The following is a 20,927-nucleotide window of genomic DNA, read 5'->3' as shown; positions in this document are numbered from 1 at the left end:
CCTGTGAGTTAAGATAAAGAGAAAAGCAATTATGCATGATATTAAGACATAATTTTTTGTAATACATATGATACATAGAAATGTACAAAGAAGAACTTAGAGATTTTAGGAACAAAAACTATATTTAGCCAAGCTTGCCATAATAATACATACTTTATGTACTTGTGATATATGAGTGTTTATACAATATTAGTTACATACTAGATCTCAAGGAAAGACCCTCCAATTTTAAAGAAGCAATATTCAACATATTCCTCTAGGAAAGTGTAGAAAATTGGAAATCAGAAGAAAAAATCTAACTTTTCCTCCCCACTCACAGTGCACTCCTTTTGTGTACCCTTTCATCCCTGCTAACTCTCATTCTTTTGGAAATAAAAATGTAATACATTAATAAAAATATGTCTTTTAGTAACTGAAGTATAAATAAAGAATTTCCAGGAGAAGTCAGAAAATAATTAAAAAGAATTGATACCAAAATATAGGGTATATATTTAGTTCATAAATATGGCCCAAATGTACATACCATAAATTTTTGAAAATTTTAAAACAAAATCTGCAAAACAAAAGACATGCAGAAAAAGTAGAATAATAATCTGGCATACATGCAGCCAACTAATAATTTTTTGTATTGTTTCCAGCAATATACAGGTTTAGAAAAGTGATATATATATACACACACACACACACACACACACACACACATATGTGTATATATACATATATGTATATATACACATACCTAGATATACACATATATAACAATAATTACTATAATCAATCCAATTAAAAGTCATCTTTTTACATAGTTATCTTTTTTGTGTGTCCTCAGAGCACCAAAAGTCTACTCTTAGCAATTTTCGGTTATTACCTTATTAACTATGGTCCCCCTGTTGTACATTAAATACCTAGATTTATTCATCATATGTGATTATAACTTTGTACCCTTTGACCTATGTGTAACCATTGTCCCCTCCCTTACCTCTAGTAAGCACCCCTCTTTCTCTATGTATTTGCTTTTTGTTTTCCTTTCAGGATTCCAAATACAAGATATCATGAAGCATTTTTATTTCTGTGTCTGACTTATTTCACTTACCATAATGCCTTTTGGGTTTATCTATGTTGTTGCAAGTGGCAAGAGATCATTTTTTTAAGGCTGAATGACATTTCATTTTATGTATGTATGTTTATGTGTGTGTATATGTGCGTATAGGTATATATATATATATATTTCTGTACATACACCACAATTTCTATCTTGCAATCTGTCAACAGACACTGAGGTTGTTTCCGTATCTTAGCTGTTGTTAATAATGCTGCATTGAACATGGAAGAGGAAATATCTCAACAAAGTGCTGATTTCCTTTCTTTTGAGTATATAGTTAGAAGAGGAATTGGTTTTACTTTTAATTTTTTGAGGAATCACTATAATGGCCCCACCAATGGTACAGTATTTGCTGTTCTCCATATTGTCACTATCAATGTTACCTTCAGTTTTTAAAATACTTTTTTATTATATCCATCTTAATAGGAGTAAGACTGTACTTCACTTTTGTTTTATTTGCGTTCCCCTGATAACGAGGGTAATTGAGTACATTTTCATGAACCTGTTGGCCATTTTCCTGTCTTTAGAAAAAGGTCTGTTCTGATTCTTTGCCCATTTTTAAGTCAGGTTTTTTCACTATTGGGTTGTGTGGGTTACTTACGTATTTTGCATTAACTCTTTCTCAAATATAGGCTTTTCACATATTTTTCCTTTCATGCCATAGGTTGCTTTTTCATTGTGTTCATTGTATTCTATCCTCCGCAGAAACTTTTAAGTTTAAAGTAGTTTTGCTTATCTATTTTTAACTCAGTTTGCACTTTCAGTATTTAAACTGTTTGACTTGGTTTTGTGTGTGGTGTAAGATTAGAAACTAGCTTCCTTATTTTGTAAGTTGATATTTCATTTAAGCAGCATCACTTATTGAATAGACAATTTTTTTTTCCCGTTGGTCAGTCTTGGCACTCTTGCCAAAGATCACTGGTCCATACTTATATAAAAGTGTTCAATTGATCTATATATCTGATTTTATGTTAGTGTCATACTGTTCTGATTACAGTGGCTTTGTAATAGATGTTTGGAATCAGGAAGTGTGATGTCTCCAGCTTTCTTCTTGCTCAAAATTGCTTTGGCTATTCAGAATCTTTAGTGGTTGTATATGAACTTCAGAATTGTTTTTTTCCTATTTCTGTAAGAAATAACATTGAAGTTTTGATGGATATTGCATTCAATCTGTAGGTAGCATGGACATGTCAACAGTATTAATTCTTGCAATCCCTGAACATGAAGTATCTTTTCTTTAATTGCACCTGCTCTAATTTCTTTCATCACTCTTTTATGATTTTTCAGTATACAAGTCTGTTGCTGCTGTGTATTTTCTTCTTTTTGATGCTGTTAAAATGAGATTGTTTCCTAAATTTCTGTTCCAGAAAGTTCATTGTCAATGTATAGAAATGCAGCTTCAACTAATTTTATTTATGTTGAGTTTATGTCCTGCCACTTTGCTGAATTCATTTACCAGTTCTAACAGTGTTTTTGTAGAGTCTTCAGGGGTTCCATATAAAAGATCATACTACTTGCAGAGACATTTTTACTGTTTCCAATTTGAATGCCTTTGATTTCTTTGCCTTGCCTAATTGCTCTAGATAATAATGTGTTGAATGGAAGTGGTAAGAGTGGGCATCCTGGCTTTGTTTAAGGTGTTAGAGGAAAAGTTTCAGTTTTTTCATCATTGAATATGATGTTGACTATTGGTTTGTCATATATGGCCTTTATTGTGTTGAGATACATTTTTTCTATATTTAATTTGTAGAATTTTTATTATGAGAGGTTGCCGAATTCCATCAAATACTTTTTCTGCATCTGTTGAAATTATCCTGTGATTTCTATCCTTCATTCTGTTAGTATACTGTATCATATTGACAACTGTGGCATATGTTGAACTATCCTTGCAACACAGGGATACATTTTTAGTCATTGTGAATGATCTTCTTAATTGATATTGAAATTTACTTTTATTGAGGATTTTGGAACTGTGTTCATTGGAAATGTTGGCTAGTGGTTTTTTAATATATTTTTTAATATTTTATTTTCATTTTTTTCCTTTGTTTTTTCCTTTGTCTGGCTTAAGTTGTTGGCTTCATAAAATTAATCTGGAAGTGTTCTCTCTTATATTTTTTGGAAAAATTTAAGAAGGACTGGCATTATTCTTTTTTAAATGTTTGGTAGAATCTGCCTGTAAAGGCCTCTGGTATGGGGACTTTCTTTATTTCTGGTTACTGATTCAGTCTCCTTATTTGTTATTTCTATGTATAGGCTTTCTATTTATTTTTAATTGTATCCTTGTTAAATTTCTAGAAATATGCCCATGTTTTTAGAAATGTACTGTTTTTTCCAGTTATTCAATTGTTGGCATGTAATTCTTCATTATAGTCCATTATGATCTTTTTCATTTCCATGGCTTCACCTATAATTGTATGCTCTTTCTTTTATGTTTGTATTTATTTGAATCCTTTTTCTTTTTTCTTAGTCCTAGTAAGGGTTTGTCAATTTTACCTTTCTAAAAAACTCTTCATTTTGTTAATTTTTAAAAATATTTTGTTACTTGTAGACACAATAACTTTATTTTGTTAGTTTTTTTTTTTTTTTAACATGGTGCTGAGGATTGAACTTAGTGCCTCACATGTGCAAGGCAAGCGCTCAATTGGAAGTTACAACTCCAACCCCTTTGTTAATTTTTCCTATTGCATTTCTTCTCTCTATTCCATTTATTTTTCTCTAATTTTTATTATTTTATTTTTTCTGCTAACTTTGTACTTAGTTTACTCTTTTTTCTAATTTCCTGAGATGTAAAGTTAGGGTATGTACTTGGGATATTTCTTTTCTTTTAATATGTTGTTCATTACTATATATGTCTGTTAGTACTACTGTCTCAGTTTGTTTTCTATTTGTATAAAATCTATCTGAGACCTGGTGATACATAAATGAGAGAGAATTTTTAGCTCATTGTTCAGAAAGCTGAAAAGCCCAGAGGATAGTATCCACATCTTATGGCAGCCTTCATGCTCCACAAGACATAGAAAAAGGTACCACATGGCAAGACAAAGAAAAAATGGTCAGCTCAGTCTCTCTTCCTCTTCTTATAAAGTCACAGATTCCATTATGTGGGCATACCCTGATGATCCTATGTAATCACAGTTACCTCCCTTTTGCTCCACCTTCAAATATCATCAACATGAATTTAGGGATTACATTTCCATGTGAGTTTTGGAATTGTCATTCAAACTATTTCAACTACTTTTTCTAGAGCCAATACATTTTGGTATATTGTGTTTTCATTTTCATTTGTCTAAAATTTTTACTTATTTCCCTTTTGAGTTTTCTTTGACTCAATGGATGTTTAATTTTATACATTTGTGAATTTTCTCTTTTTTTTATTTAATTGATTTTATTTTTTTAAATACATGATAGCAGAATGCATTACAATTCTTATTAGACACATAGAGTATAGTTTTTTTGTATATAAAGTATGTTCACGCCAATTCATGTTTTTATACATGTACTTTGTGGGGTTTTTTGCATTACAGTTCTTATTACACATATTACCACAATTTTTCACATCTCTGTGTATAAAGTAGGTTGACACCCAATTTGTGTCTTCATACATGAACTTTGGATAATGATGTCCATCACATTCCACCATCCTTGCTAATCCCTTGCCACTTCCCTTTCTCTCCACCCTTCTTCCCATCATTTTGCTTTTCTTATTGATGTCTAATTTCATTCCATTGTGGCAAAAAAAAATGATATTTTGAGTGTTTTCACTCTTCTTAAATTTGTTGAAACTTGTTTTGTATCCTAGAATGTGTACTTTTGCTATTGGGTGGAATGTCATATATATATTTTTTTCTATAGGATTTTTATTTGTTTCCTTCTTTATTTCTGTATGGATGATCTATCAATTAATGAAGTCTCCTGCTAATATTGTATTGTTTATACTTCCCTCTTCAGTACTATATATGCTGTGATGTTGGGTGCTTATGTAGTAGGTCATTCATATCATAGGTTCCATATACATGGATTCAACTGAGTACAGATAAAAAATGTTTGGAAAAACAAACTGCATCTGTAATGAGCATGTACAAACATTTTGCTTGTCAATATCCCTGAATAATATAATACAGCATAACATCTATTTGCATTTCTTCATATTAGTTATTATAGGTAATCTAAAAAAGATTTAAAGTATAAGGGAAAACATGTATAAGTTATGTGCAAATACTACACCATTTTATAAAAGGGACTTGAGCATCCATGGATTTTGGCATTGAATTCTTGCAATTCCTGTGAAAATGGAAACACACCTATATACATTTTTAATTATTGCATCTTCTTGATGAATTGACTCATTTATCATTATGTAATGTCCTTCTTTATTTCTTACATTAATTTATTTTTATCAAGTATAGCTACCCCTGCCCATTTTTATTTTGTAATTACTGCATATACTGTCCTTTTATCATGTCTTCATTTTTAGCCTATGTATGTCATTAAATCTAAAATGAGTCTCTTATTGACAATAGGTAATTGAATCCTTTTTTAAAAATCCATTTTGCCACTCAATCTTTTGATTGGTGAGTACAATCCATGTACATTTAAAGTAAATATCTGTAGAGAAGGAACTACTATTGACATTTTGTTGTCTCCATGTGTTTTGTGTTTCTTTTTTTTTTTTTAAGAGAGAGTGAGAGATGGAGAGAGAGAGAGAGAGAGAGAGAGAGAATTTTTTAATATTTATTTTTTAGTTTTCGGCGGACACAACATCTTTGTTTGTATGTGGTGCTGAGAATCGAACCTGGGCCGCACGCATGCCAGGCGAGCGCGCCACCGCCTGAGCCACATCCCCAGCCCCCTGTTTTGTGTTTCTTTTGTTGCTCTTTCCCTCTCTTGCTATATTTCTTTGCAATTTAATTATTTTTATAGTGAAATACTTAAGTCTTTATCTTTTTCTCATCTATCATATTTTTTTTCCTTGTGGTTACCATGAGGCTAGCGCTACACATAATGGTGTAGTTTAAACTGATAACAACTTAACTTCAATTATATACAAAAATTGTTCACATTTGTCTCCTCAGACTAATTTTTAACCTTGTTTCTTGTTCAGAGTATTTTATGTATGATATCTTTTTTATATTAAGGTTTTCTCTTTGAGTTATCATGTAGTCAATTTATTAAAATTCCCTTTGTGCTTGAAAGGCATAGGTATTTTCTAATATTTGGATGCATTAATACTTATGTTAATTATGGTGTTGTGTTTTCTTTTGTACTTGTTGTATACTCTAGCTGTAATTTTTACAAGAAAGAGAATTATAATATCCTAAAACTATGAAGCTTTTAATTGTTGTATTTCTTTTTTATTAATTTCTGCTTTATATATTTTGAAGCTAGGTGATTATTGCTTAGCATAATTGTCAAATTGATATATATTTATTGTATTTCCCCCTTTCCTATTATTATGACCTCTATATTTATAAAGTTCTCATAAAGTTTTTCTTAGAGTTCTTTTTGTTTTATATTAATATTGATAAATCACATTTCTTTAGTATTTTGATGTTTTTATCCTCTTATTTTCATCTTTACTTTAATGTTTACATGCTTTTGATATAGCCTAAAGTTCTTTTTAAGCAGCTTTAATCCAATTAAATTTATTGTGAATTAAAAAACTACATTTATCCAATTTTATTTTATATTTCATATTTGTGGTGACTTTTCCTTGCTAATCTTTATTCCAACCTTCTATCTTGAAAATTTTGGTCATTTTTATTCTTTAAATTTTTTAAGTTTTTCTTTCATTTTTTCTTCCTTTTTTTGTTACCTTAATTTTTTCTGGTATATTTGACTAATATAAAGTGTATAAAGTTTTAAACTCTTAAATTTAGTTTTTCTTTCCTATTTTTCATGTCTTTTTTATTTGTAGCTATGAAATTTAAATATTCCTGATGTCAGAAGATCCTAATTTTTTTCTTCAGTCTAGTGATTTACATGGAAGGCATTTAATAAATATTTGCTTAAATATCAATAGAGCAACTTCCCTAATCTCAGATAATTACAATTCTATTCACCTGTTTTAACCTAGTGTTTGTATTAGTCTTGATTGTTCTAGCATATCTCTTGAAATGATAAACTTTCTGAAATGTTTTATGTATCTTTTTGAAGCCAGTTTTTTCTTGTTATCCCATTGTTTTCCTTTGGTTTTACTTCCTTATATCCCTAAGGGTACCTTGTATATAGTAGTTCTTGATTTTTTTCTTGTTTGCTAAGTACAAAGTAAATTTTGATGTGCTATAGATTATCTTTTATTTAACTACCTTTTCCCTTGTTAGAAATACCAGTATGTGGGCGTGGGTGAGGGGCAGGGTTGTGGCTCAGTTGTAGAGTGCTCACCTAGCATTCTGGGTTCGATCCTCAGCATCACATAAAAATAAATAAATAAAATAAAGTTATTGTGTCCAACTACAACTAAAAAAAGAAAAGAAAAACAAACAAAAAGAAATATGAGGATGCCACAAGGAATCACACATACTTACTCAGAAGTAGTTTGGAAAAGCAAACTTTACTTCTGCAGAAGGGTATGCTACTAAATAAAGTCTGGCAAGCAAGCACACACAGATTGGGTATAACCAGCATTTTATCCCCTGGAGTACCAAGTCCCTCCCCTAGTTCCTCACTGGCTGAGTACTATGGGGTGTACCGCCTTCCCAAAAGTTACTTTAGTATTACTGACTTCTTTTGAGTTATTTAAAGAAATATACCTTTAGTTGTTTCTACCTCTCTTTGTTCTCCTGTGGTAGGAAAGCTTTCTCGAGGGTTCATGAATTCTGATATGTAGGCAGTTCTTACTTCTTTACCTAAGTTACTATTTCTTTACTGAGAGATTTCTATGTGTGTTGGTTAAGACATTCTATTTCAATGCCTCATTTGTTGAGGGGCTGTTCAGGTACATGAACTTTGGATCTGCCACATTCATAGGGTATGGTATTGTTGTGTACCTTTCCATTCTGCTATAGTTCTCCTCGGAGTGCCTTTCTTAAATCCCAATTTTACATTTAAATACTGTAGTCTGAAAATGGACTTTCTATTTCTCATACCCTCTACGTATAATTTGCTGCTTGTTGGTTAGCATTTTACTGTGACTTTTTTGGGAAGTATAGCTATTAGCAACTTGTTGGATTAACTTCCTAGTATCACAATGGCTAGTGTTTATTTCGTTGTACTGTGTTAAATGACGGTATGGCCCTTGTAACGTATGATTGATATCCAGATTTTCTGTATAAATATTAAAAAATTATCATTTGTTTAAATTAACTTTATGTCATTAAAATAAAAAGTTTGCAAGGGATTTTCATTTCTCAGGATTAATTTACCAGTTTACTCTCTGAAGTACAGATATCTCTAATAATATTGAAAAAAATGCTTTTTGCAAATTTTATGTTTAGAGATAATATCTCCCTTTTTTCTTTTTTGGAACATTGGAATAATTTTGTATGCATGGCTACAAATAAAGGTATACTATCCTGGTGACAATCCACTGAAACCATTTTTTATTGTTTCTAATTTCATAATAATTGTCCTTTTGTTAATTTGATTATTTTTTAATTAGTTACTTTATTGTATTTATAATTGTGTCTATCTTGAAGGTATCATTTATTTATTGACATAACTACTGTGGATTACTATAGGGATCCCTAAGAAAGACTATTAATTTTTGGTTTTGTAATGAATCTTTTGTTTTTTTATGTAATTTGTAATATAGTAACTAAAATTGTGTTCATATGGCAGTTGGGAAATTATACAACAGATTGTATTGTTCTCTTATATCTAATTCTGATAATATGAGAAAAGTAAGATTCCAAGTAGTGTTTTGTTTTATGAAGCTGGGAGGAGGGATTTGAAGCTGTTGATGAGAAATTATTCTAAAAATGTTGAAGGCAATATAAAAGTCTTTACTGTTGATTAGCAAATATTATTTGTCAGTATCTTTGGCATGCTGTAAATAACTCATCTTCCAATAATTCATTTGAGTAATTAAATTTAGATTGCAAATTTTTCTTTTCAAATATTTTGACTCTTATCTCTCTGCTTTTCTATTGTATCTTAATTGGTGTGGTCTATATAAATGGACAATAAATTATATATCTTTGTTATAGAGATCAGAGAGTGAATAGAACTTGGTATTCATCCCAGACAGAATTATGATTGAATGTATTTGCAAGATTAAAGCACTGAATTTACTTTTTTCTAATTAAAGGCAATTAAAGATTTCCAGACACAAATAAAAGACAATGAATTGAGGAATAAGTGTAGGAGCAAGTCCATTTGCAGGTGAAAAGATGTGCCTTTGAAGCAGAACCAGCTGTATTTTCATTGAAAGAATAACAGTTTAGGAAGCTTTTCTGCATGTGCTTGCTTGATAGCATAATGTACTCATAAGCAGCTTATGCAGTATTCAGAAAATAACAGTGCATTAATTTTTAAAGCAGCAAAGGCAGAGGAAGAGCAGTGCTGCCACGTTGATAATGAATGTGGCTAGTATAAAGTTCACGTTGAGAAAGGAAAAAAGTGAGCTTCTGAAAAATGAACATTTATAAAACAATAACCAAATATTCACATGGTAATGAGCTGGGGCAGCAGTATGAACAAAGGGCAAACATGTAGTCTTATTTCTGGACAAGGGTAAAGAATTGAACAGGAAGGCACAAAAAGCAGTTAAGTAATCTTTTATTAAAATAAGGCAACTTCCAGGTAAAAGCATGTAATAGTTAAAACTATTGCTTTGAATATGTAATAATTTCTGACATAAATAAAGATTTTATATTGAATTAAGTAGAGCATATAAGTTATTCTTTCTTAAAATAATATAAAAGGGGTAGTGATAAATGCAATAGTGAAGTACTGAAATATTTATGAGATTTATTAAATATGTTGTTATATCCATAAACATTAATATATGTTTTAGTAATTATATTGTGTACCTACTTAAATATGTGATTCTTTATAGAGATGGTGCTTAGGCTTAAGTTAAATATGTTCTAATCATACTTAATATGTAAACAAATGAACTTCTAACACATAATATTCACCGATTAGAAATTGTATCTAAAAATGACTAAATATTTTACTTAAAACAGATACTAAAGATTATCTGCAAACTATATATAAATAAAAATTATGAATATTAGTGTAACAATCTTTGCTATAAAAATTGTAGGCATAATTGAAAATCTTTTGTATTGATGTATGATTTTTAATTATGATTTTGCTTTTAGTTGATACTCATAATCCTGTTGAAGACTTAAAGCATGAAATTCTGTTGATACTGAATACCATACATTTTCAAGTATATATTTATATTTTAATTTAACAGTAGAATGCAGAGGTAGACTTGTTTAGCTTGGTAAAGTTGTCTGAGTTGGGATCTATACCCATATTACTGAGTGGATCTTAAGTCTTCTATATCTTCTGTAATTGGAAGAAATCTTATAGGTAATTTTTTAGTGTATGATAAAAATGATTAAAGTGATCTCAGGGAAAAGTGTCCAAGTCTTTTCTATTCCCCCAGTTCTTGTGAGTCCTGGCAAAATTGATTCTCCACTTTCTCCCTTCTTCTCTCATTTTCATTTTATTCCAAGTTCAATTTCTGTTACTTAACAATGGAAATAATTCAGCAGAATCTAAAAGATATCTCCAGGATCCTCAGCAAGTACCTAGATGCATATCTGAACCAAACCTGAACTGGTGTCCTCTAAGTCTACAATTGCAAGTGATATTCAGCCTCTTTTGGAGGAGTGGTGCGAGGACAGGGGTGCTATGCCAATCCAACCTTAAAGGAAGAGGAAGAATTTTTTTTTTAATTTGATAATGGTGATTTTGTAGGGAACAAGAACAAGAATGTAGGTTCAGGCTACCATTCTCAGTTCTCTAGCTCATCACAACAATTTTAATTTGTGACCTCCCTCTTCCAATACTTTATTCTAGATCCTCTCCCTAATAATCATCTTCGTCTGCTTAAGTCTTTGAGTTTAGAATGTATCTTTATCTTCATTTCTGAAACTCTAAGCTCTTGGTGATTACCCTGGTTATAAAGTTAGATGGAAATATCATTAAATTTAAGATTGGTCATAGTAGTTAACCCCAGGATTCCCTCACATCTCCCCATGTTCCTTTTGATATTTCCTGTATATTAACAAGACAATTTATCCTTGATAACAAGCATACATTGTCCTAGCCAACACTGTTTTTTTTTAAATTTTCCATGTTTACCCATAAGCATTAAAAATCCAAAACTTCCTATTGAGGAAAACAAGTATTGTGCCTTTTCTGAAGTTACCTCTCTTCTAGATAAACTGCACAACAAAATATACCACTCACAATTTGAGTGGGATTTCCCTTTTTCATTGTACTTTAGGGTCATCTCCAAGGTTAGCAATAATAGCATAACAGTCTACATCCAATTGTTGTCAAAACATTATAAAGAGCTATCTGTAAACTTTTTAAAAAAATATTACAGTCATGTACCCAATTTTATGATTTTTTAATCTAGATAACCCTCAGTTCATAACTAGTAGCTTAAATCTGATAATCTCATGACCAAGTTTGGTAGGAATCTAGGAATCTCCAACAGTTTGGTAGGAATCTAGGAGTTTTTTCTTAACAGTCATACTTACTGAAGAAGGTATGGCAGTGTTCCAAAACCTTAAAGACTTTTTCACTTCTTTTTTATTGGGATCCACTAAAGACTTATTTCTGTCTCAGCTAAAAAGTCTTCAGACTCCATTGACTCTGCCATTTCATAAACTCCAAGAGGTATAGTAGATTATCTGGTAATCTATTGAATAATTTTTTATTGACCCATGCGCTACTCAACACTATAGCTTTTCAGGCCAACACAAAAAAACTGTGCATTATAGATTTTTTTTAAATAATAATATGAACAACCATGTATCAATCATAAAACATACACTATTAGCTTAGAAGCTATTTGTATGCCTCTTCCCTATTGCAACAATACTCCATGTCTTTGAGAAACAACCATGATCTTGATTTTTTTAAGTCTCTTTTTGGATTATGCTACCTAAATATGTGAAAAAAAAAATTTGAGTTGATATTAATAAAATCACAATGTATATAATATATATTTTGCTTCATAGCATGTTTTTGAGTTTTATTCTTTTTAATGAATGTTGGTATAGTTTACTTAATTTCAGTTCTTTTTAGTATTCCCTTGTTTGTATATACTGGTATTTTTCTACCTGTTCTGGTTTTAGGTAAATTAGATTATTCTCAATTTCTTGACATTTTTTTCTATGTATCCTGTTATGAGCAATGCTACTGTGAATATTTTTATACATGTCTGCTTATCAGTTTACATGTACGGGAGTTCCTCTATAATGTTCACTGAGTAGAAGAATGTTGGGTCATACATATGGATGCATACCATTATCAAATAATTCTAGTGTGTGTTTTTTTTTGGTTGTTGTTTTTGTTTTTTTAAGAAGTTGTATCTATGCCACTTTCAAGTGGTAAATGGATGGCAGAGTATGGCAGGTTTACTTCTGGGAGACAATCCTGACGTACTTTACATCAGTGAACTTCCATGAATCACATTTATGTGGCAAATCTCTGAGAAGGTTCATACTTCTCCCTCTTATGTATATATCTGAAGAGGTTTCTCAGCACTTTCAAAGTCTTCCCCAAAGCTTATTTCATATCCTTGTTTTTTGATATGTTGTATAGTACTGAAGCCATTAATATCTCTGGGATTCAGATTGAACACCAAGATGTACAGTTGATCTACTTCTGCTATAGGACTATAAGTATACAACTATGCCTTCCATTAAAGAAAAACAGCCTCTTACAGTTGCTGTGATTACAATGTAGAAAAATACATTAGCTTAATTAAATATATAGTTATGACCCATGATAAGAAATTTGTTATTCTGCTACAGTTAAGAAAATTCTACAAGATTTTCATGATCAACTAGTCATGATGAATAGGTCTGTGAAAATAGGGTGACTATGTATTTAAAGTTTTATTGATATAGTCAATCTCTAAAATTTCATTGTCTTTGAGATCATTCTAGTAAGAAGGGGGAATATTATTGGTATTTCAGCCTTACTCTTAAAATAGCTTTTATATTCTACATCAGAAAACCAAGCTGGAAATTTTATTTCCCAGGCCATCATTTGACCCTGTGCATTCATAAATTAGAAAATGAACACAAGAGTCTGTTCTGTTCTGAGTCTGACATTAGGAAATATTTATTTTTAATTATCTGGCCTATTAAACTCTCTTCCCCTTTATGTTAGTGTCTTTTGAATCTAAATTTCAATGGTCTCAGTGTTTGGAATTGCTTCTAACATATACACTTGCCCTCTAACTTCATTCAAATATTTGTTCAAGTGACATCCGTGACTATCCTATCAGAAAGAGTAGATATCTCCTCTTTATTATCTACTTATATCTACCCTTGCTCTGTTTTTCTTTTTTTGTACTTTTTATCACATGACAAATTATCATCTATCTACTGTTCACCCTTTTTTCCTGCTTAATACTATTTTTTTATTTGTTTTAATTAGTTATACATGGCAGTAGAATGAATTTTGACACATCATACATAAATGGATTATAACTTCTCATTCTGATTGTACATGATATAGAGTTACACCAGTCGAATAATCATATATGCACATAGGGTAATATGTCCGATTCATTCTACTATCCTTCCTATCCCTATGCCCCCTCCCCTCCTTTCATTCCCCTCTGTCCATTCACTTTTTATTTCAAAACTACCAAACTATAATAAGTACACACATCATAATCTGGTAGTTTTGTAAGCAAGGACATCACTGTCTTGCCTGACATTTTATTAAGAAAAATATACCTGTTCTGCAGTAGTATATACACTTGTAAATGTGTGAATTATTAAAAGTCCACTATCTAGATAAACTTCCCTAGCAATGTCACATGTTCATGGAATTCAAATGTAAGAACAGCAAAGTAAAAAGAGATAAGCAATCATTAACTGAATTATGACTACAAAGCAATTCACTGCTTGTTTCCATTATATTAAAATGTAAAATCTGTTGTATTATTAAAAAATTTTAAAATAACTTGTGTTATTTTAGAAAATAAGAATAAAACTCTGAAAGGTTTTATACACACACACACACACACACACACATACACACATACACACACACACACACATGCACACACATAGTCTCAAGAACAACCATGAAAACATTCTAAGAAATATAGTTGAAATCAAAATACATGATTTAAATGAAATACTAAAAAACAAAGGGAGCAAAGAGAAGCAATAAAATGATAGTCCTCAATAAACCATATCAATAGTTTCATTAAATATAAATGATCTAAGCATAGTAAAGGTACTAAAGGACATACATTTTTTTAAAATTGATCTTTTAAAAATGACCCAAATATAGGTTGTATAAAGAAATTTACTTCAAATATCATGATATTAAAAGTAGGGGATGAGGCTGAAAATCTGTTCTACATAAAAGCAATAAGAAAAAATAGGGAGAAGGAATGGGGTAGGGAAAGGCAGTGAAATGAATCTGACCTAACTTTCCTGTGTACATATATTAACATACCACAGTGAATCTCACCATCATGTACATCCATAAGATGCTAAATAAAAAAAATTAAAAAGCCATAAGTACATAGCAGAAAGATCAGTAGAGTAGAAGGAAGTGAGTAGAGGGAGGGAAAAAGTCAAGTACTGGGATCTGAATCAGAATAAATTATATTTCATGCTTTTATAATTACATCAAAATGAATCCTATTGTCATGTATAACTAAAAAGAACCATAAGAAAGATTGAATATTGAAAGCAATGAGAGTATCCATTTCTTATGGTGTGCTGATAACACAGAAATATCAAATAAGTGTTCTGTATCCAGCACAACTATTAAACAAAGAGAGAAATTAAGCCATTCTTAGATGAACAAAAAAATGAGATAATATTTCAGTAGCTGACATGATTAAGAAAATAACTTTAAAATGTAGTAAAGGAAAAAAGAAAGCAAAGGAATTAAAAGTGACTAGAAAATAATGAACACAAAATGAAACAGTATGAGAGAAACAAAATGTCAGAAGCCAAATAGGAAACAAAAAACCCAAACAGAAATCCATCTTTATCATTAATTAATTGTATTAGGTGTAAATGGAATAACCATTTCAACCAAAAGGCAGGGAATGGTAGAATAAGAAGAAAAAATGATCCTGTCTACAAGAAGCACACTTTAGATTCAAGATCAAAATAATTTGACCATAAAAGAATGAGAAAGATAAACTAAGAAGCAGTACCCCAATAGCCAGGATGGCTATTCAAATAGACAAAATAAGCTTTATGAAAAAAGTTTTTAGTAGAAATAAAGGACATTTTATAAAGATAAGAGGTATTTCTTCTGGAAGATATAACAATTATAAACATGTATGCACCTGGCAAAGATCCCTAAAATACAGGAAACAAGTCCTGACATAATTGAAGTGAGAAATAGATAACTAAGCTATATTAGTTGGAGACTTTAATATTCCATTTTCCATAATCAATAGAATGATTAGGCAGAGAATCATAAAAGAAATAGAAGACTGAAGCACTGCTACAACTAGATTTGTAGAACACTTTACCCAATAGGAGCAGATTGCATATTTTAAACTGCACATAGAACATTCTCCATAAAATAAGTCTTAAAAACTTCAAACAAATTGAAGTTATGTGATTTATTCTCTAGCACAATAGAATAAAATTAGAAATTGCTGACAGAAGCAGTTTATATAATTAAATTTTTTAAATGTTTTTTGAATAATACTGTTCTAGATAACCAAAAGAGCAAGGAAATAATATGGCAAATACTTCGTGATGAGTATAAACAAAAGATAAAACTTTAGAGATGGAGCTAAAGCAACGCTGTTTTTAACTTTTTATTGCTGTGACCCAAAGACCCAATGAGAACAACTTAAGAGAAGGAAAAGTTTATACATTGCCTCATGGTTGCAGAGGTCCAATCCATGACTGGTGAACTCCATTGCCCTAGGCCCAAAGTGCAGAAGAAAATCATAACAAATGGGCATGACAGAGGATATCTTCTCAGTTCATACAGCCAGAAAGCAGAGAGAGACAAAATATACACCACAAAGACATGCCTCCAATAACCTATTGTTTCCAACCACACCCTATCTGTCCATAGTTACCACTCAATTATCTCATTCAAGTGGGTCAATCCACTGATCAAGTTATAATTCTTATAATCTTACCATTCCCCTCTGAGCATTCTTGTCTTGTTCTTGAACACATGAGCTTTTGGGGGATGCTCCATAACAAGTACTTAAGTGGAAATTCATATGTGTTAAAGACAATATTAATAAAGAAAAAATTTTAACTCAATAACTTTATACCTAAGTCAACAAGAAAATGAAGATCAAACCAAATTCAAGGCAAGCAGAAGAAAAGAAATAATAAAGATTAGAGTAGAAATGAACAAAATAGAGAATAGAAAATTAACAAAACCAGAAGTGTAGCAGTTAGAAATATTAAAAATATTGTTAAACCTTTAGTTAGACTACCTAAAAGAGAGAAAAAAATGCAAATTACTAACACTAGGGATGGCCTTATGGAAATAAAATGGATTATAATTGAATACAATAAATGATAGTATGCCAAAATTTGTTAACCTAGACAAAACAGTACCAAGTATTAGTGATGCTACCCAAACTCATGTACATTGCAAATGAGAATGCAGAATGATACAACTATTTTGGAAATGGGTTGGCTGTCAGTTTTTTTGCAAAATTTTATATATATTATATATCGTGATCCTGTGACTCAGTAGTCTAACCCTATATAAAGGAAAACTTGTGCTTACACAAAGATCTCTACATCTGTGTTTTAGTCAGATTTTTCACCACTGTGACAAAAAGACCAAACAAGAACAACATAATGGAGGAAAAGTTTATTGGGTGCTCATGGTTTCAGAGGTCACAGTTCCTAGACAGCTGACTCCATTGGTTTCAGCTGAGGTGAAGCAGAACATCAGGGTGGAAGTACATAGCAAAGGAAAACAAGCCAGGACATGGCAGCAAAGCAGCAGAGAGCTCCACTGACCAGGGACAAAATATATACCCCAAACTCATGCCCCCAGTGACCCTTAAGCCATACCCTACCTGCCTAGGGTTACCACCCAGTTAATCCATTCAAGTGTCTTAATTCTCTGAAAAGGTTAAAGGTCTCATAATCCAATTATCACAATGCCAAATGGATTTATTCCATTTTCAAGAGTCTCCATAGTCTTAACAGTTTCAGCATTACCCAAAAGCCCCAAGTCCTAAGTCTCCTCTGAGACTCACGGCAAACTCTCAGATGTTTTCCCCTGTAAAACTCAAAAGCAAGTTACATATATGCAACATATACAAGCACAGAATAAACACTTCTATTCCACAAGGCAGAAATAGGGACATAGAAAGAAGGGATGAGTCCAAAGCAAGACCAAAATTCAGCTGGGCAAACAAGTCCTATAGTTCTACCTCCAGCATCTGGGGCACATGATATCATGATATTCTCTCCAAAGGACTTATGAAGTGCCTCTCCTATGACTTTTCTAGTTATAGCCCCACATAGGCTCTTTCTTAGCTTGTCTCTTCTCAGTTTCTTCAGCTTTCCTCAGCAGATGTTCTATGGTACTGACATCTCAGGGTTCTCCACTGAAGCTGCAGCTTCCTTCTTAAATCTCTATGAATCATCCTTTCAGGGGCAGCCAACAGGAACTTTGACCTGGCTACACTTTGCCTGGCCTCTCAGGTCTTCCTTTAAAATCTCAGGAAACCTCTAAGACTCCCTAACTCCTGCATCCTGCATTCCTGCAGAACCAGCACCACATGGTTGACACCAAGGTCTGCCACCATCTCTAGCAGTAGCCATGACTCCAGGGACCATGGCTACAGCAGCAGTTGGAGTCCCAGGGCCATTGAGCATGGTGAAACAATGTCTTAGATCCCACTGTGTAAGCATGGTGCCCCACTTCTCTCCTCAAAATAATTTTTATTTTTATACCCTTGAGCCTGGAGATGGGTATAGTCTTGCAAATTTCTGAAATGCCCTCAAGCTATATTTTCTCTTGTATTTGGGTCATTCCTTTAACACTTTCTTACTTACACTTTTTTGACCAAATTGCAAGTTTATCAAATCTTTCTTCTTTCCTTTCTAATCATAATTTTTCAGAATAAACTTGTCTAAAAGCCACCAGCAATGCCCATGTCACCTACTAAAGGCAATTCTGCCTTGGAATTTTCTCCTTCAGACTAGTCTACCATCTTTAAATTCAGCCTCACAGAAAGTCATAGGACCTGAGCAAAATGTAGACAACTTCTTTGCCGTAACATAACATGAATGACCTCCAGTCTAATTTCCAATTGAGTCCTTGGTTTCCTGTGAAACCTTTATGAGCCTAATCTTTACTATCCACAGTTCTATCAGCATCCTAGTCTTTTGAGCTTCCACCAGAATCACCCAGTAAGCTCCCGTTATAATAATCTAAACCTTTACAGCTTGCATCTCTAACTTTTCAAAATTCTTGCCACAAATTCCAAAAAGCTCCAAAAGCTTCTGAACCACATCATCAGGTTAGTCACAGCAGCAACCCCACTTCTCAGTACCACTTTCTATTTTAATTGTTTTTTTTTAACATTGTGACCAAAATACATGACAACAACAATTTTATATGAGGAAAAGTTTGTTACTCATGAATTCAGAGGTCTTAGTCCATAAAAGACCATCTTCCTTGCTCTGAGCCCAAATTGAGGTATATCCTCAAGGTGGAAGGGTGTGGCAGAGAATAGTAGTTCAGGACGTAGTAACAAGGAAGCAGAAAGAATTCCACTCACCAGAGACAAAATATAAATCCCCAAAGGTACATTCCCAGTGACCTACCTCCTCCAGCCACACCCTACCTGTCTATGGTTTCCACCCAGGTTAATGAAGTGGATTAATGTCCTGATTAGGTTAAGACTCCCATAACCCAATCATTTCACCTCTAGAATTCTTTGAATTGTCTTATACATGAGCTTTTGGGGACCACCTCATATTTAAAACCATAATAATGTACATTTATAATAGCTCTAATCATACTTGCTTAGCACTGTAAGTAACCTAAATACTCTTTAGTAAGTCAATCAATAAACTCTGATACCACTATACCATTGAATACTACTTAGAAATAAAGAATGAAGTGTTGATTATATGACTTCAGTAAATCACAAAGATATTACACTAAATGAATGAGAGTATTGTCACTTATTGCCACATTGTTGAAAAGGAAAAGCTACAGAAATGGATGATAGATCTGTGGTTGCTAGGAATATTGGTGGACAAGTAGGGACTATAAACATATAGTATGTTGCAGTTTTGAGAGGTTCTGCAACTATTCTGTATCCTGATTTTATTCTACATGAATCTATACTTGCATTACCTTTTATAGAAATGTATATCAAAAGGAAAAATGTAAATTTCAATGTATGATAATTTCAAAATTAAACAGTATTATGGAATTAGACTAGAGGAAGGAAGCATAAATCAGTTGATCAGAAATGTACAATTGAGAAAGACCTTGTCACCTAACCTTTTAATAAGAAATGAAAATATAGAAATTATGTAATGAATGGTATCCTTGAGGACAAACAAACTGGATGATTGAGGACTCAGATTGGCTTTTTAGGCTTGAGTAACAGTTTCTTTTTCTTTTATATGAAATTGCTAAGCAACTATTGAACAGATACTTTTATTTTTGTTTTTGTTTTTGTCCTGGAGATTGAACCCAAGGCCTTGTGCATGCTAACTACATGCTTTACCACTGAGCTGTACCCCTATTCACTTGTGTTTATAACTGAGATCAGACCTAGCTGTGTTAAATGAATAGTCTACATATAAAATCTAGATTATTATTTTTCCCTAGGTGTTACTACTCAGAAGGTAGAGAATTTCATATTTTGTTTTTAAGTAATAATGGCATATTATCTATCTTGAAGTCATAGAAATTCACCTGTTGTAAACTTATTTCATTATATGTTAAGACATTTTCATTTATGAAGAATTGAACAGATGCCCCTGTCAATGTTTTCACTTAGTAGACCAAAACCACATTTTGCAACATATACTTTTGGATATCATAGTCAGCAAGGAGAATGCTAAATTAATGACAGATGCACTGTTTGGAAGAGTACCAGGTGTACAATCATGTTTAATACCATCTATTATTATAAATACAGTTTCAAATGTTCATATCAACTTTAATACAAATCTAGAAGTATTATTCTCGTAAGAGGATATAGGAGTTTAATTGAAATATAATACATTATTTACCAATGATTATATGGCACTTGGAGGAGAGTGATGAATTCTCACTTTGACTCTCTGAGATATATTTGAGTCTATATTATGACAGACATATTAGCAAAAATATTGTATATCTGAGATCAAAACTACATGGAGATTTTAACTCACTGCATTTAGAATGGCAGCTATCAATAATACATATGGAATTAAATGCTAATGAAGATGTGGAAAAAAGAGAACACTTTTACATTGTTAATGGGATTTACAAATTAGTACAACCATTATCAAAATCAGCATGAATGTCCCTCAAAAGACTAGGAAAGGAACCACCATATGACCCAGCTATTCTATTCCCTAGTGTTCATTCTCAAGAAGTACTTTCAGGATATTATAGCCATACATGTATTTCCATGTTTATAGCAGTACAATTCACAATAGCCAAATTATGGAACCAGTGTAGGTGTTTATCAACAGATGAA

General features: G+C 31.9%; 1 protein-coding gene across 5 annotated transcripts in view; it reads left to right on the top strand.

The window, feature by feature from the left end:
• Triqk (triple QxxK/R motif containing) overlaps positions 1 to 20,927 on the top strand; it is a 72,003-nt gene that overhangs the window by 39,583 nt on the left and 11,493 nt on the right. The gene's annotated exons all lie outside the window — the stretch shown is intronic.

The sequence above is a fragment of the Callospermophilus lateralis genome, chromosome 16 (assembly GCF_048772815.1).
Source record: "Callospermophilus lateralis isolate mCalLat2 chromosome 16, mCalLat2.hap1, whole genome shotgun sequence".
In the NCBI taxonomy this organism is placed as follows: domain Eukaryota; kingdom Metazoa; phylum Chordata; class Mammalia; order Rodentia; family Sciuridae; genus Callospermophilus; species Callospermophilus lateralis.
Note: the sequence above shows the minus strand (reverse complement) of the source record. Positions and strands in the feature narration are given on the sequence as shown.